Below are 26290 nucleotides of genomic sequence, written 5' to 3'. Positions count from 1 at the left end.
AGACCAAGGATCGTGGAAATATATAAACACTTTTTAAAGAACTCTGAATACGTATTCTAACTTAGTATGTATGCTACAGATGATGACTCCTAACCAGAAGCTCTGTCTGATGCCAGTGATGTCCTTTAGCACACAAGTAGAGCTTGTCTCTGCTTAAATGTATTGGCTTCTTTAGAAGGAACTTAAGAAAATTAGGGCTCTAATGATGAAGAACTGGGGGTCTACTTTAGTATCTTCTTGCCTTCCCCAGCCTATGGAACAGATAGCTGTGTTGCCTGTCACTCAGACTCTGAACTACCCACTTACAGTGCAGTGTTTTTAGGCTAATTAAAGCCATCCCTGTTGCTGAACAGTCCACCCAAACCTCCGTGCTGTAACAGGCACAGGAATAGAGACGCACCTCTGAGGCCAGCCCAGAGCAGGAATACACACCGGTGTCTCTATGTGTCATTCAAATCCTTCAGACTCCCTTGCTGTTTGGGTTCTCTTTGAGGAAGATTTACAAATACCATGGTGTGCATTATGTGCTCCACACCCACAGGCTTTGGGTGTGCCTGTGCTCAGTCATTACAGTTTTGGATAAAGAACAACTCTTAGGCAGGAGGCTAAGTCATAATAACTGATTCTTTCAAATAAGAACAAAACAGGATCAAGTGTCGTCTTGTTTTAGAAGAAAGGAGGTGCTATCTAAAAAACTTCTAACTTAACATGGATATCTAATAATTAACTGCTAAGTACTTATTTACAGTAATTGTCAGAACAATGGATAAATCATGCCATGAGTAGAAAAGCTGTGACTCATAGTGCTAGGCCTGATGGTGGCTGTGTTGTCCCTCCTTTGGTGCCTTTGGTTGAAGTATAAAGGTAATCACAGAGCAAATATGGCCAACAGTAGCTGTACCTGTCCAGAAGCATGTCAACTCAAGAATGTGAAGGGTGTGCACACCAGGAATGGAATATATATGGCAGACACACTATTATTGCCTCTGCTGTACAGCTACAGCCAGTGCCCAGCTGGGCAGGTAAACCAAGATTTTGGCAAGTGATCATTAATTCTATCTTCTTATCTTGTGAGTTTCTAGTATGAATCATCTCATGTAACTTTAGGCACCAGTGGTACAGAGGTCTACGTCTGAGCTAATTACTGGGCTTCCTTTACAGCCAGTCAACAGATACAGGCATTTCTGGGGCATAATCCCTCTGGATATGCTGGGGAGGCAGGGAGTCCAGCAAAGTTCCTAGGTTTCCTGTATAAAAAATAGGGGTATTTTACCTTTGATCTTTCAGAGGGGATGCTTTAAACTCTTCCATTGATATAGTATTGGGTACCCTAAAAGAAAAAGTGACAATTACTAGCTTTTTAAAAAGTGATGAGAAATGTATTATTTTTTCCTGGTCTGGCTTTCACCCTCCACAGACGTGAAGAAGATGTCTCTCCCATATGTCTGGGTTGTCCTGCGACCTGCAGGCACCATGGAGTTTGATAGAGATCTGCCTTACTCGGGGTGCGAACTCTTAACAAGAGCATTGCACTTTGTAGCTTGTATTTAACAACTGGTTCAAGCCAGAACCTCTTAAAGACATGGTTCTCAGCAACTTCCCTCTGCATCCTGAAATTAAACATCAACATAATAAGGAAGTTCTGATACTAATTTAATCTAACTTAATGAACAAGCACACGTTCAATTAGTCTCTGAGGTACTCTGCACTGATTCATAGAATTGGAAATCTCTCCCAGGCTATCAATACTCTTGCTGTCAGATGGCAGCAAGTCTGTTAGTTCCAGTTGTGCCGCGTCCTGAAACTAATTCATGTCAACCTGCGGCGACTGTTGGCTGTCAGAATTTCTCAGGTAAAATGGCTGTGTTGGTACTCCTCCTTTGGCGAAAGTGTCACTTGCTCCTCTGCGTATGTCCACCTGGTGTGTCACGTTTGTCTCTGACCACAGGATATTTCTTGTGACATTATTGCTGTTTGCTGTTGCTGCTTTTCATTGTAGATGGTCTCACAGTTGTTTTGTACAAAATGGTGACATCTCCCAGTACCCCAGATTACGTTTCCCTTTTACTTCGCCCCCACCCCGTCTTTTTTCCCATGTATCTGCTGGTTGCCGTGACTTTGACATGAGTTCCTAACAGGCTCTCAAGAGCAGGCACTCTTGTTTTCAGTTTTCTGTTGAATAAAATGTCAGCAAGTAACAAGTCATGTTACGTTGGAAGCACTCTGTTATTTAACAGTACCAAGTACGGATCAGAATTGGCATCCGTTCCTGTATATTCTTTAACATATTTTCTGCTAGCCTCCAGAGGCTGGAGATAATGGAGGTTATGGTTATATGACTAAACTTGTATTTCAGAGCAGAACGGTTAAACACGAGCCTGATAAATGTCAGACACTACTATATCAGGTATAGCAGGCCTAGCATATCGAATCAAATTTGGGATGTCATCTGTCTACGCGGTTATGTTTTTTAGCAGCACTATCTCAGGAAAATGAGAATACTCTAAATAACATATCTAGCTGTAAGGGAGCGCTGACTATATATTTTCCTTTTCCAGCCAGGACATGCAAGTTTGTTTCTCCTTTGCACTGGGAACAAGTACTTGCTGTGCCATATGACAAGTCTTACCATTTCGTTAACGGCATCGTTTGTTTAGGATCTGGACAGATATCTAGTCCTTTTCTTAGAGTTTCCAATCCCTAAATGAGTTTCTTCTGTCCATTTTATCATTTTTCAATAACATCTTATAAAATGACCACTCCAGTGTCTTTAAGCATCCATCTGGCCCTAAGAGCTTCCCTCAACTCTAGCGTGATAAAGATTATCAGTAAAGACAGTATAATGTGCTGGGCACAGTATGTAGATAGTTTTAATTACATTTTGTGAGAAACTTGTTCGTAAAAGCAGTTTTGATAATCAAAGTCCTATTTTTTTACTGTTGCTTTTTATCTGCCCAATTCACGTAAAATCTGACTCTGAACTTTGAACCACGGCCCTGTTGTTCTATAGGAGAGCGTGCCTCCAACCACCAGAACTTTCCTAGGTTTACATTTAACTTGCAAATCCCGTATCCGTAGCTGAATATCCCTCTTTAAGCTGCTATTTCCCAGGTCGCTGTGGCTGACAGTCACTTTCAGCTAGAACCGGACTCTGGGGAATGAGAGCGTCAGCCTTTCCAGCTGCGGGGCTGTGGACCAGTGCCTCCCTCTCCTTTGAGGGCACTGGCGTTTCGTTGACTCCTGCGGCACGCACGCCGCTGCCGCGCAGCTCGAAGAGGACTCGTGCCACTGCCTCTCTCGGAGCGGGTGACGGAAAACTTCGTGTTGTCATGAGTTTTACAGGCCTCTCTTTAACTCCTTCAGTTTCTCAAAAGCTTTGTCACTGGTGGTGGTGCTCGTTTCTCAAGCACTTTGCCACGTCCTCGCTGTCGCAGAGCGGCAGGCTAGAAAGCTGGTTCTGGCAGCTCCGTCAGGCACAAATTTGCCTACAACACTCGTCTCTCCAAGGAATCTTTGAACCCTTTCTTGTCTGTCAGGCTAGGTATACTAATGATAGCATCAGCCTCCCTCGTGTGATCGTTTCCTAAACCATTCTAGAAAATGAGCTGGATTAATGAAGACTTATTATTTAAATTGCTGAAGCTACCCAGCTCATTTTGACAGAACACATGAGCTTCTGCCACGACTGCTACAACTGGAATGGATGTCTATTGGTCCCTAAGCATCCGGCACGTCTCAGTTGCAAGATTATATGCCTTAGTTCAAACCTCATAAACTAAAGCAGCTATGACTAAATTTCTGAGAGCGTGCTCCTATGCTAAGCTAGTTGTATATGACAGCACGAAGCTCTGCATAGGTTAATTTGCTCTGCTGAAAGCTCACTAATTTAAATTTGGCTCAGATATCTGTGCTGTCCGTTGCGGTCTTCAGTGAAGTTATACCCGTAGTTCATTTTATTCTTGGTCCCAGGCTTTGTTCTGTAAGCATACAGAGCCAGGTCGGTTGAGTGAAATCTGACTCGTTCCCCATCTGATATCTCACTGACCACCACGGCTTAACCTGGCGCTCCGCACCAGCTCCTGACTTTTTCCAGAGCTCTGGAAAGCTGCCGTTCCCCGCACTGGCCAGCCTTACAGCTGATACTGTCAGCTAACAGTGGCTGCGGCGCAGAAAACGTTCTCGGGTCTCGTACTTTGAAGTCTATGGACGGCACTCATAACTATCACTCAACTCCGAAACATACTCCCCAACGCTGAAAATGCTTACAGAAATAATTTGCTGTGCATAGGCAAAAAATGCTGGCGATTTATTTGTAATTAGAAAAAAATCATTTCAATGCTAGAGGGATTCCATCTTCAATGTGAAAATGTCACAGGTCTCAGCAGTCCTGTTACCCTCAGCAGACCTGCATGCTGTTACTCAGCATACCCTTGTTTTTACATTTGAAATCAAAAGTTAAAATTTTCAAAAGAACTTCTGCTTTTTGTTTTCTTTTAGGTTTTACCTCTCGCTTCAAATCAGAGGAGGCTGGTAACATAATTTGCTCTGTTTCTTAGATACTGCGTTACGCATTTGCCTAATTTTTCATTTTACCTTTTCCTCTTTATGCTTTGATTTTTCATGTCACACAAATGACACAGTAGCCCTAAATATAGCAGAAGATTGCTCATGAGACTCTCTTAAATTAATCTTGTGAAAAGAATTGATTAAACTTAGTTCTTGACTAAAAATTAAATCTTTTTTTTCTCTTTGTTTTACTCAAGGTCAATTGTAAGCACCTTTGTCATTCTTCGACAGATAGGCAAAATGTTTTGGAAAACATTTTGAAGAGAAATAGCATAGAAAAAGCCTTGTTCCCACACAATCTTAAACCCCTGGCATTTGATCCTGTAGCACACTGAAAAATCACACCTATAATCTGTTCCTTAAACTTGGGATCTCTCATATGTGAGATCAAGTGCGTGTTCCAGTATCTGAAAATTTGGTTTTGTGTGTTTAACTGAATCAGCCTTCTGCATGGTGATCTCAAACTCAAGTACACTCTGAAACTATGCCTGGCTCATTTTCAGCCACTGCAGTAAAAAGACCTCCCTCCAAGGGGGAGATAATGCGGGAGAAATACTAACGGAGGGATCCCCCACCAAATTCAGCACGTAGCCTGCCCTGGATCGTTATTTCTGTGCTGCTGCTTCTTGCTGCAGAACACCAAGCCTTTAGAGCAGATCTTCAGGTCATGTAGACCGGACATACAACATGAAGAAAACATTACTCCCAGACACAATTCGGTATATTTTTACCCGTGTCTTTTAGTATGCTTGTGGGAGAGATGCTAAGTGAAAAGTGACCCATGCGGGATCTTCTTTACAGTATGACAGGTTGTTGCCAGGAACTCAGCATGAATGATCAAAAAATTTTACTCCTCTGCCTTTAACACAGCATACTGAGGTAAGGAAAAATAGTGTCCTACATAAATATAGGAAAAATCGGAATAATATTTTCTGATTCGAGCATCGGCATGTGGAAAAGAAGATAAAAACTTTGCTCTGAAGTCAGCCATTTAGATGATTCTTTGGCAGAGATAAAGTCAAGAGTTCTGCTGAAATAAGGAAAGAAATATGTGGAACATGGAGATCAAAGCCAGCCTACACTGCAGGAGGACCAACTGACATTGGCTGGTATCTCTGTGGTGTATTTATTTAAATACAAATTTAAATACATATGTATTCAAATAGTGATAATTCTACATTTCTAAAGCTCTCTGTCTTTCATTTGCATGTTGATTTTGCATCATTTTGAATGGGACTATGTTGCTTCACTAATTTTCTTGCCACCTACTAATATTTTAAATGAAGCTGCCAAAAAGTTACAAACATAATCTACCTGATAGGAATACCGCTATGAACTTTGCTACAAGCTACTGACTGAGTAAATAAATTCAACACTCAGGTGGTGTGATTTATCTCAGACTTTCTGCAGTATAGGGTCCTATGCAATGCTTCATGAAGTTGAAAACCAGTACAGTCCTAAAATGACAACCCTGGAACAAATGATTCAGATTGTCTAATTACGTTTCATATGTCAAGACCTTGAAACCAGTATCTGCAGCATACCGGTGCATTAATAATAAGACCGTGTAGTTCCAGCTTTGAGAAAGAAGATAGATACACACTTGACAAAGAGTGATTTCACATGATTTCAGTGACCATTTGAAGGACAGGTTAGGGCAGGAAACAATGGGGACTACTGAGACAGAAACCAGAAAAATGAGCAGTGTAAAACATTTGTTCAGCAAGAAGATTTGGGCTGGCGTGAAAATTCCCCCCGGCCCAGCGTTAGAACGGTTAAACTCGAACCAAAGCATTTGGCGACTGTGGCCTGCTTGGAAATATTTATAGAAGGCCAATACTTAGCAGTAAAATTTTCCTACCAAGGATCTCCAAGCATTTTACAAAACGTCAATAATCAAGCTTCGTAAAAAATTCACGTGTAGCTTTTCCAGGTGCGTGGGCTCCCGCCGGCGGGCGGCCGGAAGCCCCGCTGCCGGGCCCCGCGGAACCGGCCGCCGCTCGCTGCCCGCAAAGCGTCCCCTGTCCCGTCCAGAAAGGAAATCCTGGGAAAGCTGGCGGGGTGTTCAGGGATGTAGAGAGGAGCAGGGCTCCCTGCTTGCTCTGCGCTCATCTACCCCAACTCCTAATGCTCCGATGGGGACATCTAACCAGCCCCCAGAAATCCGCACTAGGACAAACACAGAGACCTGTCAAATCGATTCCTGTGAGGTTGCTGAGCACCGTCGGCGTTGGAGAAAGGAGGGAGATGCGGAAAGGTTAGAAAACTTACTTAAGGTCACACTGCCAGTAGCTGGCTGAGCCGGAGCAAGAATCCAGTGTTGACTCCGAGCCTTCTGCCTGCATCACCGGGCTGGCTTTTATTCCAGGAGGTACAGTGCAAATGGGAAATGAGACACTGCAAAGGTATTAGACAGCTGAACAGATTGTAACTGCTCGGGACAATCTTCTGATTACAGCCCTTGTGAGCTTTGCTTAACTGCTGGGTAAGTTGGATTAAACGATTATGAATAGGTACGAGACACCTAAGTGGGTGTAATGTGGTAGGAACAAGCATTTTTCCGTCAAAGAAAATGCAAGATTTTCTACAGCAATGAATTGAAAATATTTTATTTTTGAAAAACTCTTTGTAGGAACCTGTGAGAAAAGCTAATTTTTTGTGGGGGAAGAGAAAGTTGTTATAGGAACACGGTGAGGCAGATAAAAAAAAGTCAAAGGAAGTGGTGGAATGGCCTGGGGCTGAGTACCAGTACTCAATGATTAATATAATTTACAGTCTGTAAATGAATGATCAGTGAGGTGGTAACACGTGCAGTATGACAGAATTGTTTGGGATAATTAAAACAAGAGAAGACCGAAGAGCACTACTGAGTTAGCTAAGCTAGGTCACCGAGCATCAGATGAAAATTAATGTGGGTGTTGCATTTTGGAAGAATTGCCTGAACTGCTTACACAGATGTCAGAGCTCAAAGTTAATGGCAACCAGTAAAAAATAAAGTTGAGAGTGAAAACTTCAGTGCAAATCTAGAAGTGTCATGGAAGAGAAGGTATATATTTATATGCTAAATAAATCTGTGCTATGTTGATTTGGAACATTTTCGTTCTGGTTATGACGTAAAAAGAATGAGCAGCAGAAAAGAAGAATTTAGAAGGAATGGGGAAGAAGGACATGGGAAAATTTCCATATAAACTTGAAATTAGGATTGCCTGGATGAGAATTGAATGGGTAACTCTAGAATTGCACATTAAAAATAGTTAAGGGAAGATCTTTCATGTTCTTGTATTTTTAATTATAATACAAGAGCAAGGAGATGTTCAATCAATCCAAACATCAAAGAAAAAAGATAAAACTTATCATATTTAAAATAAAAACAGAATGGATAACGGATAGCAATGGATGCAATACCAGCCGATAATCCTGAGGCCAGGAGTAGAACCAGATGGAGGAATTTAAAAGATACTTATGTCCTCAATTAGAAGATACACAGTATGCGTAGGACCGAAGAGGAAGGATAGTAAAAATGATCATAATTCAGGGACTTAAAAACAAACGTTAAAATAAGGAAATGGACTGGCTATTTCATCTTTGCACAAAGAAAAGGATTTTATATTCCTCATCTGAAGCATTTAGGACTGTGAGCAGCTGCTGAACATGATCCTAGATTAGATGGTGTCATCTAGTCTACCCATTCGGAAGTCAAAGGTGCTAATTAGAGGAATCAATATGAACAATAGAAAAACCCAGCAGATTGTGTCACTTTCATATTTTTGATGATCAGATGCTTTGTTTTGTTTAATCGGGAAATTTATTTTCACAGAGGGTATATAAAATTGAACATAATAATTAGTTTAGGCAGTATGTGTATCCTTAGATTCAGATATTTCAGTTTATAATGAGTGCTTTTGTAATTATTCTCAGTCTTAGTTAGCAGGAGACAGACAATGTATAGGCATGGAGGAGTTCCTTTATCAGCGTTGAAGAGCACATGACCTATTTATCCCTGCCATCTGCCCATCTTTTACCCCAAGGTAAATCTGCCTCAGTCAAGTACTTCATAAAAGAAAGGAAATACAGCTTATGGCAGAAATATGGCAAATTTTAAATACAGAAATATGGCAAATTTATTAATAACCAGAAATCCTCAACTGTCGTATAAACATCAGGTCAAGGATTGGAACGAAGTGATTCCGCTGTTGCACCATGACCATGGCTGTAGCTATCCGAACAAACCAGAGGTCAGAAATATTTCCATTCAAAATAAACAATCATTTTCAAAATGACAGGTTATCCCACAGAACCATGGAGATGCCTGTCTCCATCTTTATTTTGTTCATGTCCGCTTTAAAGTCTGGGTTTCCCATCCTGGAGAAGAAAAAAAAAGAAAGTGCCTAAGATGTGCCCAAGCTCATAGACTTGTCCTTTTGTACTGCTGAGTCTATGCCTTTTCCATTGCCCCAGTAGTGTGGATGTCCATGATCTAAGAAGTCTCATGTGCTGTGTCTTGTCAATCGATCTTCAAGTTTGATGGGCTTGATGCAATGTGATATAAAGGCCATAAATCTCCTGGAAGACGGCTTTCGCTTTTTGATGTAATTGGAGTGGAGGCAAAAATTAAGCAGTGCAGATGGTGAGAGGACGTCAGTTACATGGTTCAGTTTGAAACCCCTTTTTTAGCATATATTTCCTTCAGAAAGAGATTCACATGCTATGGGTGCCGAGCAGGTGGAATACATGACTGACGGGACCCGTGTTGGGACCTGAGTCCTCCCGGTCACGTGTGATGCAGCGGTACCTCAGCTTACACCGTCGTGGTGAAGCGGCTGTCCTGGCCGCAAGCTGTGAACCCCCTTCGCGTGGGCCTGCCTCTAGCTCGGTGTAACTGGGTGTAAATAACCACGAGTTTCCTAATCTGGGTGTTACAGAAACCTTCCTCCCACACGCCACCCTACTATTTAAACACCTTATTAAAAGTAGTCACCGTGCCCCTGTGAAAGGGTTAGGTTTCTGCAGAACGGGGTCACACACGGACCCACGGAGAGCGAAGGTTGTAGAGACCTTGCTGCGTGCTGAAGAGTTTACGCTTCTTCTCATAGTGAGGAATAGTACTGAGTTTTGTGTCAAAAACACAGATCGACTAGCATTTAAACAGTTCCGTTTAAGTAGCTCGCTGTAACGCTTCAGTCCACATTTATATCCTCTTTTTCCTTACCCCCCCCACCCCGCCCCGGAAAACAACTACTGCTTCCTACCTTCTGCGGGATTACCCAGGAGGCGAGGACTTGCGCCGGGGCTGGACCAGCGTTACAGCTTCCCGGGCAGGAGCGCTCGCTCGGGTGCCGCTGCCACAGCCGCGCCATGGCAGCTGCACCGGGACGCCTTTGCTCTCCTGCCAAAGCTGGTCCTGCTCCACCTCTGCGCTCCAAGGACAGGGGAGTTTGCTCACACTCCACCAGGGTGAAGGAAATAAGAGATGTTAGGCAGAAGGAGAGATGTGGGCATGTTTCTGCTCAGCTATTTGCTGCTCCGTAGTATGGAGCTGCACTGAATAAGTGCTCTCTACCTCTGCCAAAAGCCTGGTTACTATTTCCACAGCATCCCTGGGGGAATAAAAGTGTCATTCCGAACCTCCTCTGGCATTAAAACTTGTTTAGAAACATCTTCATCCTCTATCGCATGTTAGAGACCTGAAGTTGATTGGAATTAGGTTAGTGAGAGTCCTTATTATAGGATGTTCACAACCTCGCTCCTTAAATATGAAGGGATTCTAATCTGAGAGCTTGGTCTTCTGTTATGGGAGCAATTCTTATATTTATACCAAGCCTTTTCTTAGCTATATATTTTAAAACCAATACTTACCATCTTTCAGAATGTAATTTTAGGTTTCTAGTACTCCTAAGCTTTCTTTGTCCTCTCTTTGGTCCAAAATTGTATAGATTTATTCTTTACTTGCACCTATAAATAAAAACGCTTTTCTCTTAGTCTCACAGTCTATGGCGCTCTGTCCATATCGGTCCTGATCAAAGGTACACCTTTGAACTTTAAAATCTTCTCTATAGAATATTCCCATATTATTCTGTGTGCCTCATTCTGATCTCTAACTCATTTCTTACATTCTTCTCATGCCTACTTCTGATCCCTTCTCTCTCTGTTCAGCTTACCTTGCAGTGTGCATGAACCTCACTCTACCTCAATGTCTGTCTTGTTACACTTGACTCCCACTGCTGGGACCTTCTCTTCAATGGACAGTTCAGGTTTCCAGAGTTTCCTAATTTCCCTTTGAGCGATCCTTTCTGAGAAATATCACCCCTTTTAACTCAGGCATTGCCACCTACCAATAGTGGGGCTTTGGGGATTTTACTTTTTTTTAAAGCTACACCTTTGTTGCTTTTAAAGTCTATAGAGTTTAATAGCCGAGTCATTAAAAAGTCACAGACTGAAAGCTGTAAGAGTAATATACGGAATCTTAGCTTGGCTGTTAAAGGAGAGTGGTTTCTAAACTTGAGAAGTACTGTCAGTGAGACACTGCCTGGGGCCCTGGAAACACTCCAACCTGCAGCATATGAGGTTTTCCAGGGCGGCAGCAGGGTGTGTGCAGTTACATCCCTACCTACAGTTCAGCTTGGATGATTGTTGTGGTTCAGTTCAGCCAGTTCAGTGCCAGGGACAAATGCCATGAGCAAGAGGCCACAGCCCATGATGATTAGACAGTTGCCTGACGTGTGGCTATAGCAAGGACCTTCCAGCTTCTTCAGGGCTACGGTGCACATGCCGTTCTGTACCCCTTTACCTCTCCCCTTACCTGTCCTCTCCTCTCATGGGAGAGGTTCTAAGATGGTGCTGCAAAGCCTTTTTCATGATGGAGTGATTAGAAGAGGAGGCTCACCTGACTAAATCAGGTTGAGCAAGGTTAAAGCAGCTGCTTTAACCATCCTCTGGCAGATTGGAGGGAGGATCTCCTTTTGGCCGTGCTGACTTCACATGGTTCCCTCCCAAAAATCCAGCTGATTTGATAAGGATGTGGGAGATCCAGGTCCCAAGTCCCCTGTTTCTGGGGGTGAGCAGCAATCGGTTAGCCTGCCTCCTGTGATCCGAACTGATGGATGCTACCAGCTTGCTGTGCGTTCAAGACACACCCCAGCCAAAAGTGCTGTTAGGACACTGCCGCTCTGGGCTGAAACAAGACTGTAAAATTGGTGACTGGAGGGCTCCAGACAGACTGCCTCTGCTGTTTCCGTGTCAGATGTATTGCTTTGTCAGGGGCAAATGTATCCTGCAAATGCAGATTGGGTTCCCTATAGCTGTGAACGACCAGCAGCAGGATTTCTGAATTTGGGATGCAGTTAGTGGGTCTCATTGCAGTTCTTGAAGTCCTAATGATTCATAAAGACACTCCAGTTTAGGCTCCCAGAGGTGTATGCAGTACTTGGAAAAGCAAAAAGTAGTAAAGACTAACATTTGTCTAAGATTTGGTGACTCAGTCTATGAAGGGAGCAGACCAATTCAACTGAGAATTGCCATTTCTAAAATAATTTCCTTCCATAACTGCATTACAGGTTACTTTATTGCGAGATCGTGTTTACACAGAAATAAAAGCATGTAACTTCAAATTTCATATCAGGCTATTTAATTTCAAAATGAGCAAAGACAAAATTTGAAATATGTGTAGAATAAGTTGTTTGTGTCAATGTGCAATGGCAAAACACCGAAAACAATTAAAAGTCCCCTAAATAAAACCCCATGGATGAAACCCTGTGCTGAAAAAGCCAATTGCTTTTTGGTAAGCCTGAGAAAAATGTTGTTTTTTCCTCCAGGACAAATAATGTCAAAGAGATATTCATATATGTATGCTCTCTGGCTGTTTGGTAGGAAGACCAAAAGCCTTGCTTATCTGGATATTTGTGATGTACGCATTCTGACATTATCTCAAAATGTATTGGTGGCAGTAATGGAAGTTTGTAGAAAGTATGGAAGTTTATGCTTATATTGTTTTAATTTTTCTCATTTTTCCACTAAACTTGGGAATTCTTTTTTCTAGCATCTTTGGTGATGTTTTCTGTGTATGCTATCAGTGAAGATAGATATAATCATGAATATCGCTAATGGACAGAGCAAGGGAAGTGCCAGTAACATTTACAATATCTTTATGATATCGAACAACTTGCAGGTTACCTATTCACTACAAACCTACCTAACATCCAAGAGTTAAATCAGAAGAGGGCAGTACAGGAAAATTACACGGGAGAAGAAACAATGGAGAAAATATTCCGTAAGGAAAAATAGCAAAGGAAAAAAACCCACCGCATGCCTAACTGCATCCAATCTAGAAGTGTTTACTCTTCTCAAGGCCTGAAACCAAAGAGAATGCTTGAACCTCACAAATTCTCATCCCAGGAGTAAGAAGTGGGTTGTCAGCAAATGGATGCTGATATTCACATTGAGAGAGAAGTGGGGAGGGAGGCAGACACAGCGAGTATAACAGCTTGTTAATTCAGAGGTTGGTGGAAATGGGTCTCGTGGAGCTAGAGATTAAGCCAGGGCAAGGAGATGTGCATCTGCGGACATCAGTCACTGTGTAAGTGCACTTTCCCAAATATCTTATACCTTTCAGGGAGATGAATGAAGAGTTCTGTGTTTCATTGCATCAGTTCGGGATGACATTGTTAACAAATCAAACAGTGATTTGATTACCTGGTTTCACCTGGGTGGGAATGCAGGGAGCCATATCTGTCACCTACCAGTGCAGTCCAAAGAGGCAAAATAGGCATTGTTTCCCTAGGATGCATACCCATATGTAATTAAATCCTGGGTCAAATTATATACTTAAAGCACTGCAAATGTTTCAATAGCAACTGATTCAAATTCTAAAACAGTTGGTAATTTTTTTGAAAAATTCAGTTGCAATCTAGACAAGAGACTTACTGACTAACGAGTCAAATTCAGATATAAACATTTTCAAAGTTAAAACAACAACAATAATAATAATAATAATGGCATCGCTGCATCATAAGCCCTCATAAATGCAGCACTCTGTGATTTATAAACACCTGCATGTAGTTCCCTGTATTCCAACTAATAAGCATTTGAAACAGAAGGAGGACGATTTTAATGAGAGTACTTCTACTGTAACCGAAGTTCCACTTTTTACCTCTGGTCTATATAACAAATACCAGGTTCAAGTTTTTTTTGCTTTCACTACTGTACGCCTTTCAGCAGCCTAGCGTTGTTCTGACCTTTGTGAACCGGGGGTTGTCCAGATGCCATTCTTGCTAGGACACAGGAGAGGTTCATTGGTCCATCAGAAAGGTCTCTGTAAGGACTTTTATTTAAATAAATGGAGGCTTTGTTCAGGTTACGTCTCATTTACATCGTGCCTTCCCTGGCTATATGGCTCCTTAGCTTAATCTCTCATCCTTACCACCAGGATAGCAAGTTTACTCGTGTCTCTTAATTAGCTGACCCACGCTGGCCTGTTTCATACGTGTTTCTTATCTCTAGGACGAAACTGAAGGACCAAACCTTCTTTTCCAGCATTGCTTCCTTCCCCTGGGCTCGTCAATCCCTCTGGAAGGGCAGCAGCTGCTGCAGTGTTGATAGTTATTGCTTGTGTACATTTGCAGCCCGCTCTATGGAGATTGCTATCTTCATGCAAACGTTAGATAGAAAATGGAGCTAATTATTTTAGGCCAATTATTGACCACATCTAACAAGTGTGGAGGATTGGGGAGCAGTAAGGTTTAGCCTGCTCCCTGCACACTCTCATTGCCTTGTAAGCAAGGACACCGATACCTCTGTATTTTCCCCTAAACTGGCTGGTAGCTTTGGGCCTGGAGCATACACTGTACCTTTCAAAGGCATGACGCTTGCTATCCCTGAATTTGCTATCTACTGAGCATCACCAGAAGCATCCTGGCAGTTAGTGCTTTTAGGTATCCTAATTGCCTTTAGGAGTTATGCATTAACTTGCCTCCCTATCCTTATGCCTCATTATTGGATCACACACTCCAGTGAGAGGCTGCAGTACATGTGTCTGTGTTAAAAATGTAATAGTTCAGTTTAAAGTCTAGGGAACAAACAGTTCACTATTTTTTGCTGCCTAAGCAATTGTTTATGCTGTATTAAGTGGCGATTACGTGCTGCTCCTGAGAATAGTCACCCATATTTACTTGTCAGTGCTGCAAGGGGTAGTCGGTGATGAATCTGACTATAAACGACATCAAAAACATCCTCATTAACACAAGATTACCCCAGACTTCTGACAGAAATTTCACTTTTCTTTCCTGGAAAGGATTTCTTCCACATAGTGTTAAACTGAATGTGCTTGAACTTGTATTGTGTGGTACTCAATGTTTAAGCTAAATATTGAGTGTAATGGAAATTTGTAAGTTGCAGTTTGAAGACAAGGCAGTTGTAGCTCATATGAATAATGGTTTTGTTCTTAAGCGAGCTAACAGCAGTGCTGTCCCAAAGCACCGAATTATGAAGCAGGAGAGCATGTAGGAGTTTAATTTGTAAGTTTATGAGGGGGTACGAAACCAGCTCATCTGTTAGGAACACATAGATGAAAGACAAAATTGGTGGATCTAATAATCATGTTCAAGAGTAAAATGTTTGGGGACTGTAATAGTTGGAAAATTACAGGAATCTCTCTAGGTTTCCATGAAACCAAAGCTGCTTTGGAGAAGGAAAATATTTCTGTTTTACGGTATAGTCTGCAAAAAGGAAAGGATATTGCAATTATGATTAACAGGTAACCTTTTAGAGGGAACAAGCAAATAAGAGGTTAATTTGCATTTTTCAAATACTGATGATTATTTCAAGACTTACTAGCTCACTGGAAACTAGTTGCAAAAAATGTCAAAAAATGTTCCTATGCCTTATTAAGGCAAATAGAGATAATTTGTATAACTGAGACTAATTTGGAAAAAAGTACTAACTGTGCTAAATGTACTAAATTTTGATTAGCTTCAGTTATCATGTTATTGTTGAAATTCCTCCCTTTCTCCAAATCTTCTATCCCACACATAGGAGCATGGCCTCTCATGTATGGCTTCAGCTTTCTGGCCTGTACTCACCCATTGCCGAAGCTGCACGTTTGGTTGCAGAGTCTGCTTTAATGGTAGTATGCTTTGGGGTTAACGATGGCCTCCAAATGTGTTCTAGTCATCTTTTTGAAAAGTAACTTTGAAATACTGTGCTGTGTTTGTTCCTTTCTTAAAATGAAGCTGTATTTTTTTGTTGTTTTTGTTTTGTAATTACAGTGTGTGAACAAATATTTAGGAAGATGGTAGGTGTCCCACATGTCCTAAGCCTTCCCTCCAGCAGTCCAGGTCCGGTGGCCACCATCAGCCACAGGCTGTCCCTCCAGCAGGTGCGTGAGGGAGTTCCTTAGTTCCTTGGCCACCCGTTGGTAGCGGAGCAGGTGACCTGCATGAGCCCATGCTGCCATCTCCTGCACCCTCTCCGTTTCCATGTTTTTGGATGCAGACCTGTAATGCTGGTAAGCCCTAGTTTCTGTTCCCTGCTGATTCCTGCTCAGGGTAGCTGAGGCAAGAGGTGCTCAGCCCATCAGAAAAACAAGCACTTTCCGTCAGTTCTGCCTCCTGTCATGAACTTTTTGTTTCTCTGTGTAAGAATGATGTGGAATACTGTTCTTGAAAGGTTTGATACAGTTTATCCCCACGTAATTTTGTGGCTAAGTATCGCATATTCCTATACATTACAAATTTTCCAGATGAGATGAAGAGGTTTTAAATGTGATGAAAAAGTCAAACATCTGTGAAGTTTGGGAAGCATCAACTCTCTGTCTGCCCTCAACCTCAGGCTGGCAGTGTCTCATTGCAATACAAGCACTCTTCTAAATATAGAGATAGCTAATTGCTTCCTGTATTTTCAAAAAAACCCTTTAACATTGGGGAATTCACTCATGTTGCCTTACAGCTCTGTCCAGCTGGCAGCACCTTCACTTGAACTGCAACGACAGCACGTAATTGTCACAGAGCAGTCCCTGTCAAAACAGGAAGATTTACTATGCTGGTGGATAATGAAATGGAACAACTCATGCAAGCAATAAAGAAAAAGCACTGCTGGAAGGATGGAAAGGCATATTCAGAACTTGAAAGACTGTAAAAACAATACAGTAAAAGAGTGAGCTGTTGAGTGTATCACTGCTCAACATCTTGGGACAAAAGGAGAGCTACGTTCACAAGCAGCATCTGTAGACTTGCTTCGCATCTGGGCAATGCTTGCTGAGCAACTGTGATGATCATTCCCAGCATCATCAACACCTCCTGCATCAAACCCCATACCAGGAACTCCTCTATTCCAGTATGCTGGCAGTTTCTGAGACCAGCCCACGCCAAACAATTTAGAAAATGGTGTAAGAAACAACTATGAAATATATTGTCTGTAGTCTTCCTAAATCCTAACAGTTAAAGGAGAGTTTTTGCTGTTGCCTTTAGCATTAGTGTTTTTCAATGTTTATGTGTGATTTGTCTATTTTACTCTCTCGTCACAGTTTATATAAATGTCTACCCTTTTTTGGAATTCTTCTGATTTGTTGGGTGTAGTAATGTGTGCTAGAGAGGAACTCCATCAGCTAATTATGCCTCACATGTAAAAATCTGTCCTAGGTGAGTTTGTTTTCTATTTTACTGACACTGTCCTGGTGCTGTTTCATGCGAAAGAGCAAATAAGGAATACCCATCTACCTACTGTACATTAATCATTCTTTTACATCTAATGCTTTTGTACTTTTGTAATACTGCCTAAACAGTACACCAAAGTCAGTGCTGTTGCAGCACTATACTGGAAGGATGCTCAAGCCAGTCTTAAATTAACTCTCACAGCTGCTGCCTCCAGCTCAGTGGTAGCAGCTCTGAGTACAGCTCGGGCTGCCAAACCCACCCAGCTCGGGCTGCCAAACCCACCCAAGAAGCAGTTAGCACAAAGCCAGAGCTGCACGGCTGCACTTACAGTAGCAACTGCAGCTCTGCCGCAGGCGGTGGTGTGGGTATGCCTTGATCTCTCCAGTCCTTCCCCCTGCAGCGGGTTTGTCACCTCATTCAGAGCCCATTTATTAGCAGCTATCTTTGTTTCCGGGAACGTGTTTGCCATACTTTTATGTACACTTCTTTTTTCAAGGAATACACAAAGACTAAGTTCTTGGGTGTTCTAGAAATACTGCAGATAAAATATAAGGATATATACACATGGGTAGAAAGGACTATCCTTTCACTTCATTACTCTCAGTATCTTTTCCCACTGGTAAACCGCAGTGTTTTTTTCAAACTCTGCTATGCCAAGAACCTTCCAGTGGCAATAGACGCATCCTTAGGATAACAGCAGGAGCAGATTACTGCAACGCTGCAAAAGGGAAGAGGTGAAGGCCCGGTTCCTTACCCTCCCAGCTTTTCTGTCCTTGCTTCCCCTGGAGTTTCTGTTTTTATTTCTGACCCTGGGACTGAGAAACAAAACCAAGGGTTGTGTCACTCTTTTTGCAGTTGCACAATGACATTTCCAATAGGGTCCTCTTGTGGACTGTATTCTTATCTCAGATTTGATGTCAGGGGCATTATATATTACATTATTTCTATGTAATAACAGTAATTTTTAATATTAATTGCTTTTTCTACCTCTGGGCATTCGGGAGTCAGAAAGTACTAGAAGAAGCAAGAAAAGGGAGGAAAAAGCCTTATTTTTCTGTGGGCAACAAGCTAAGTTTTACTTAAAAGTTCATGCTATATATATATTCTCATGTGTTTAGCTCAGGCAGCCTACATTTATTTCAGAGACAGTGTCACCACTAAAATCTTTACAGTTTTGCCTTTGAAAGAAGATAAGATTACCGTACTATTCCTTAGGTGTTCTCTTTCCATAACTGGGGGAATGCTTTCCGTATATTAATTACCTGGAAAAGCATTTATATAGATTTTAAATGTTGACAACAATAATGTTTATAATGTTTGCATATGATTAATTGCACTTTGGCAATGTGTATATAATGGGATAAGAGTTATAGTCAATAATATTTCACTATTTGAAGCATGTTTCATAAAAATAATTGCTTTCCATATTTGTGTGTTAGTCTAAGTGAACAATATCTCAAAACATAGGGCAAAGTCAAACAGAGCACCGTCATCTGTGTCTGGAAGACATCATTGAAGAACATAATTTATATTGCTCCATTCTCCTTGGATGATAGTAGATGTGGAGTCTGTCTGTCCTTTAGTCTCTTCATTTCATAGCCCTGCTCCCTTTCTTTGCACTGCCTCTTGTTGCTCCTTCTCTCCTGTTGGCATCAGTGTCATGTAGCTCTGTTGGGTGCAGTAAGAAAGATTATATATACATTTATGTAGATAAATACAAGTTATAAATTGGACAAAAGGTACTTTTACATGCCATTACTCGGAAGTTTTAGTCTGTTCCTGGTAGCTGTTTTCAGATGAGACTAGAATATGATTTAAAGGCATAATTTTTCTTCTTTTTTTCTGCAGCACTTCATATAATTCAATAAAGCTAGGAGTTTGTTTTATGTAGTGTCAAAAAGAGCCGTATTTTAAAACTAATCTAACTTAGACTTTGAGGAGTCTCCAATGGCAACTCCCTGGAGTGGAAGCACATGATGGAGAATGTTTGCAGAGCATTCGGCCGGTAGCTGTGTGCCCTCAGCACTCACAGATTAAATGCCTACATGGCCTTTTGGTTGCTGCTGCATTATTGATGTGGAATGTGGTGGAAAAACCTGACAGAAACGTGAAGAGCAAAGGTTGCTAGAAAAACACCGCTTTCTTGTCGTGCCACTTGTGTGTTTGCTTTGCTAAGAAGCTTTTGCAAATACAACTATTACATGAACCAGTCATCTGTCAGGCTGGCGGTACGGACAGTCAAAAATTAATATAATTTAGATAGAGGCTATAAATGCCTGGCAACAGTGAGTTTAGATTGACAGCATGCATTAATTTGCTTACAGTCTTTTCTGTACAAGTTCCTTTTACATCGTATCCAAGATTGATACCATATAACCTTTCTCATGGTTGCAAGCCAATATTCTCCTGTTAAAATTAAGAATTCCTAAATAACAGAAAAAAGGAAGCCTTGTAGTGCACAGGAGCTTCTACCTGTCAAAAACACTGCATACAAAGCATTTCATACATTGAATTTCACAAGTCAATCCCATCTTCCACCTTTTAAAACAACCAGCCCATCACTGAGCAGGGACGCAAACAGCCCCAGTGAGCAGACGCAGCCCCGTGCTGCACGGCACTTCTGTACAGTGCTTTGGTTTTCTTGCCCACTTCATGAACTTCAAGTGAAGAAATGAAGTTTAAGGCCCTTCCCAGGTCTGCAACCTGATAATCTTTCTTACGAGTGCAAGAGTGTCAGGCACTGCGGGCACTCTCTCCTCAAGATGCAAGTCACAGACCATGAAGTGTTTTCCCTACCTTCCGCACGGCACCAGGAACTGACTTTCTGGAATGGGTCTACGTTCAAGAATGCACTTTTCCAGCGGAACTGCTAAACGAATATGCTCCAGCTGATGCACCCACCAGGTTCACATGCAAAACATGACTATTTCAGATGGGGGGGCGGGGGGGAGAGAGAAAGAATTAAAAGTTAAAAGGAAACTAAGAGATATATGAGACTAACTGTTGAACGCTGTTACAGAATCAGTGATCCGGTACAGATCGGTCCCTTTTCTGAAAACAGAATTACTGTTTCCTCTTTAGTTTCACCTGTGTGATGTAGGAATAGAAATCTTCTCTCTTAATTTTAGCTACTAAAGATGGAGAAATCCAGCTGTTGATTTAAGTAACCAAACAGTAATACATGTGAGATATGGATTAATATATTGGCAGACGTGAGTGTGAGTCACACTCTTATTCCCCTGCATGTGGTAATATTTATATTGTCATCCACAGTGCCAGTGCCTTCACATGAACTTGCAAATGTATTGGATGCCTTTGTGGAGAAAAAAACCTTAATATGAATATTTACAAGGATGAAACACACTGTGAAAAAATTTCAATTTAGACTTATGCTTGGAAGTACACTTTGGCATTGTTCACCTAAGTCAAGCTAGTGTTTTAATTAAAATATCTTTGCTAAAGTTATGAAAAAGATACGTTTGTGAATCACTGGATTGCCAGGCAAGATATGAAGGTGAAGGGAAATAAAGTACTGTTTGATGAAGGGAAATGAAAAAACAAACAATGAAAGTGGCCAGGTTGTAGCTTCTACTCATGTCACAAACAAAGCTGGACTGACATGGTTGGCTGCTGTTTTAAAAAAGGCAGAGGGCAAGAATGTTTTCAGTTCCACCAGCAACCCCAATCAGCCCGGGCTTGTCTGGATCAAGTCACAAGAGGGAAATACTCTTTTATTTCCAAGGATTTCCCAGGTACTGAGCACCTCTGAGCAGTTAACAGAGACTGTACAGGGGAATTATGTGGTGGATGCTATATTCGATTAAGTGCTTTCTAAAGCACTTAAAATGAAATCTGAAACATCCGAAACAAAAGAAGTCCACAAAAGAAGTCTATTGCCAGGGAGCTGATCAGATGGTATGAACAAATAAGAAATCTGGCCGCCTTGCGATTTGAAGACAAAGAGGGAGGCCAGGGAGCTGTGTGTTTGGTGAGGTATAAAAACCCAAGTTTGCTGTAGCCGGCAGCTGTATCAGAAATTAATTTAATTAATTTAATCTCAAGTATTCTGTTTTCTCTGTTTGTGTGTCTGCTGTAACCTATCATTATTCCTTATGAAGATGCTTGGTTGGGCTGTCTTTTGCTCCACTGCTGTCACAGGCCGTTTCCAGATAGGAGAGGCATGGGGGTTTTCCCCAGGTTTAATCCCATGAGCGTGGTGGGTTGAACCCAGGTTCCACTGGGTGCACCAAGCAGCTTTTGGGTGCTGAGTGAGACTGCGATGTCCCAGGAGCGGGGCCTGTGAATCTCTACTAATACCAGAGAAAGATGGTGCTGAGCACTCCGGAACCAGGTGATGGTTTTTGTCCTGTCTATAAGTGAGACATACCTTGTAGACAGGGAAACTGAAGGACTCTCCTGCATGCTTATAAAGCAAAATCATATCTTGATTAGTAACACTAGGTGCAAAGTTGATAAAGCACTTTGGGTATTTACTATACAGTAAAAAGAGGTGAGAATTACAAGGCAAAGAATAAAATGATCAAGAGACACACACACTCAGAAGAAATGCTTTCCTGAAGAGCGCAGCTAAGCAATTAACACCACTCCCACACCTCGTTATAAAATGTGCGTGCATTTTGGAATTTGAAGCAGGGCTTATTATAGCAGAAGACATTGAAATGAGAATTGGCAGTACTAAAAATTAGCACCTTAAAATGCTGGCAATTCCCACCGATTGATCCCCTATGCTGTGTGTGGAAGAGATTTGATACCTTGTAGCTCCATCTCTCTTTCTGGGCACTGTTCTGGCTCTGACTCAGGTAAAGAAATCCTGGTATATAATTTTCTCACATTTAAAGTAAATAGTTTAAGAGCTCCGATGCTAGGTTTAACTATATTCCAGAAATAATAGTCATTATTACACACCATTTGTGTTGCAATAGCCCACAGAGACCTTTGCTCAGACTGGTCATAGAATCAGTCATAGAATAGTTTGAGTTGGAAGGGACCTTTAAAGGCCATCTGGTCCAACCCCCCTGCAATGAGCAGGTACATCTTCAACTAGAGCAGGTTGCTCAGAGCCCCGTCCAACCTGATCTTGCCATGCTTGGGCTTTGTACGGTATAAGCACATGGTGACCGGTAGCTCCTGCTTGAGAGAGGGTACCGTCCAGGAAGAAAGAAACCTGGAGACCTGTGTCACTGTGTCCTTGTGTCACTGGCCAGTCGTCTTGGAGGTTCACAATTTTCTGAGGCTCTGGCTTCACAGGGATTGCTGGCATGTCAGTATCACAAGTGTTTTGGATTGCTTGTGGAAAAAATACCTTCCTCTCCCTCCTCCTGGTGAGGTTCTGTATCTGACCTCTGTTAGTTTCTTGTGTTTCTTGCTACAGAATGGCCATTTTCCCAGGCAATGTTGCAGATCCCTTTCACAGCACCTACTTTATGCCATTTTATAATCCATCCCCTGATCACTCTCGTGTTCATTCCTTCAGATCAGTAAGGGATGTCCTCCCTCCTGAGGTGCAAGGCTTGCAGGGACCACACCACAAGTGATCTCTGAGGGACAGTGAACATCATTCCAGATTCCTGCCAGGGTTTCAATACCTTTCCATCAAGACTAACTTCAAACCCTACATGTACTATCAAGATGTTTGAAGGAGCACAAATTATTGAATAATATTTTAAAGAAGGAAAACCTGATTATGTTCTATAAATATTAATCTCAGAGTATAATTGCTCTACTAGCCTATTATATTACAATAAGCCTGCTGTTGTTCACACACAGAATCACACACAGAATCATTAAGGTTGGAAAAGACCTTTAAGATCAAGTCCAACCACCAACCCAACAGCACCATGCCCACTTGTTGCAGCATTTTAAAGAAGTGCTAGATGATTTAGTTTGCTCTTATGCTCTTCATAGCAACTATCTTCAGTCTGAAACAAGATTGCAATTTACTGATTAAAGAAGTATCACCTAATCAAGAGGGTTTTTTTTTTTTACACTTTTTTTCTTTTTATTTATTCTTACTAAATGTTTCATTTTTGGAACATCTTACGCCTTTTTTATTCTTGCTCCTTAATTGGCATTTTTAAAATGTTCCTAACCCCATTCACCCAGAAGGTATTGCATATCCAATGCACATGATAAGGATTTGGTTTGGAAGCACTAGCTTTGGGAAACTACCCAGAGTGGCAGCAGTCCCTCAGGCTGTAATCTGTTAATATGACTTCTGATGGAGTAATGTTTCACGTTTGTTTTACCGGCTACATATGTGACTAGTTGGGAGACTTTGGGGAACGGGGCTGAGAGAAGTCGGTTATATTTAGAGCTAATTCTGCATCAAAATGGTCTGGAACAGCATAATGGAACTTACCTTTGGTAAAAATACTGTGGTGTCATGCAATTGACGGGGCATCTGGCTCTTCTCTCCATTCATGGAGGAGGAGCTATAGGTGAGACATGAAGAGAAAGCAATAAGGCCACAGCATTTTTTGATAGAGTAAAATCATTGATTTGAAGCCGGTGCTTTCTTCAATCCAAATGGAGCAGCGATGGAATCCACACCAAGAGGTGTGTTTCCCATCACATGTCATTCATTTTAGCATCTTATTAGTTGCAGTCAAATATTTTCATAACTCATGCCTCTGCTTTTAATGATCTTTTCTTCACACACAGCTGAAGTGAGAAATGAAGCTACACATACAATGAAAGTGAGTTTTTACTTTTAAGCGGATGCTCTTATAAACGTTCATGCACCATTCTTTGCCCTGTGGCCCATGCTGTTTTTCAGTCCCCACAGCTAAGCCCTTCTTGAAAGCTAAAGACATATTTGGAAAAGATATGTGAAACTGTCCCTGTGGAATTAACTCAGAATGACCTGGCTTGTTGGCATGGTGGAGTACCTGAGGCTTTTAATCTGTCATTTTGCTGGGGCTTCTCATTATCTTTCCTTTCCCATTTCTCTCTCTTCATATTCTTCATGCTATATATGCCTTCTTTTATCATCAAATCAAAATTGCTCTAAGTACAGCAGAGCACTTCCCTCATACGACATCATGTAGCTTTTACATATCTTTAACAAGTGATGACTACATGTCCACATGCACATAGACAACCCTCACTGGAGGACCTTACCTTCAAGGTGGAGTTTGATCCAGATGTGAGGGCAAGTGCAATCTAAATGAGTGGCGGGTAAATACCACAAAGCCATGTGCATAAGACTTAAAGTTGTTACCACTGTGTTTGCTTTTTAAATTTCTTAGTTTCTAATTTCTTGGGATAAAATGTCTTTATAGGTCTTTACAGAACACCTGGCCTCATGAAGCCTTATTTATGATAGCAGCTTAGTATGTGGCACACACCAATGAAGAGGGATCAGAACAAATGTTTGTGCAAACAAAATGAGAGTTTCACAAATACTCATAGGCTGTGAAAATGCTGGGAATGGGCTTAGGAATATGTGACAAAGATCATAGTCAATGTATTTTCTTTCCTTCTTTAAGGGCTTGCTAATATCTGTGTACCGAAATCTGTTGGGTTTTTTTTTCTTATGAAATAGTTTGAATATCCCTTTATTAATCATTAAAACACTAGATTCTTATTTGGGGTATAGTCTGCACTGAAAACATGGGTCTGAATGGAGACCAGAACAGCAATACACAGTGTAACTGTAAATTAAGAAGACCTAGTGCTCTAACTGTAGCAGTGCCAAACCCAGCCCAGTGTAATTGTCTCTGATGATAGATACCTTTTAATTTTAATGGACAATGTTTGATCAGCCATGTTATTTTAACTGTGAAAATTTTAAAATAAGAGAATTGAAAGTATCATAACTGTTACTTACCACTGGCTTGCCAGCACATTGCTGTTAAAACTAGGTAATTTTAGTTCTATGATGGCAGCCTGGTGGAGACACGGGAATATAGATTGCTTTCTTAAGGTCAGTTATACTTTAAAAAATCTTTATAATCAATGTAACAAGTGGGTGCAACTGCAGTATCACACATATATATATCACAAAACACCTAGTAAATTAATGCATTTGAAAGTAGTTGTTTTGATCTTTTTCTCAGGAAGATCTAAAGTGTCAACTAGTGGATAAATATTCATTTTCTTTTAGAGCAATTTGTAATTTTCTCTTGAAATGAAAGTTTTTCCAAAATTCAAACACACTTCCTTGCTGCAGTTAAAAGCCGAGTGAACAAAACTGTATTTTTCAACTAATAAATCCTCTAAAAAGGAAAACTCATTAGTGTAATGAATACATCGAATGGTTGTTTGTTATACACAATTAACCTCCATTAATTGGAGTGGTGTGCTCACAGAGGAGGGATTGTTTATTTGACAGCGTGATTTTTTTGTGGGGAGAAGACGACATTTCCGGTAACTTGCCAAAATAACTTCATCTCTGGCTGATAGCACTAAGTTACTGTGGGCAGCGCAAATGAAAGCTGTCTGAAGGGTTGCAGAAGGATTTTGTGACACTGAATGACCATGTAGTAAAACTGCAGGTGAAATTCAGTGCTGATGGGTAGAAAGCAGTGTAAGTGGAGACTTTCTCCAAGCTTTACATGCACAAGAACAGGATCTGACCTAGCTATTACTGCTCAGGAAAGTGCTTGGGCTGTAACAGGCAGTTTTATGAAAAGAGAAGTGTTCAGCAGCACGCAAGAGGTAAAAAGAAAAGAGTCTGCCTGGAATTGCTGGCAGAGGTGCAAAGAACAAAATAGAGTTCACTGTTACGCTATGCTGTAAATCCTCAGCTCGGCTGTCTGTTGAATGCCAACCATTGCTGTGCTCTCCCCATCTCAGAAAGCACCTCTGCTCCCCGGACACTGGTGGGACTCGCAGGCCACCCGCCTCTGGGCCGCTGCGGGGCACGTGCTGGTGGCCAGAACTGACGTCGGTTGCGTGCGTGGCTTCTGTCCAGCTAACAGGGTTGTGCACGGGTCCAGGTCCAGGTAGACCTGCAGGCTGCAGTTTCACTCACCGATACCTTCCTTAGGGTGTGTACTTTGTGTGCTCACAGTCCCAATCACTTGCATTTAAACAAGCATACCCATGAAATGCAAATC

Source organism: Phaethon aethereus (assembly GCF_964289735.1).
Source record: "Phaethon aethereus genome assembly, chromosome: 1".
Taxonomy (NCBI): Eukaryota; Metazoa; Chordata; class Aves; order Phaethontiformes; family Phaethontidae; genus Phaethon; species Phaethon aethereus.
Note: the sequence above shows the minus strand (reverse complement) of the source record.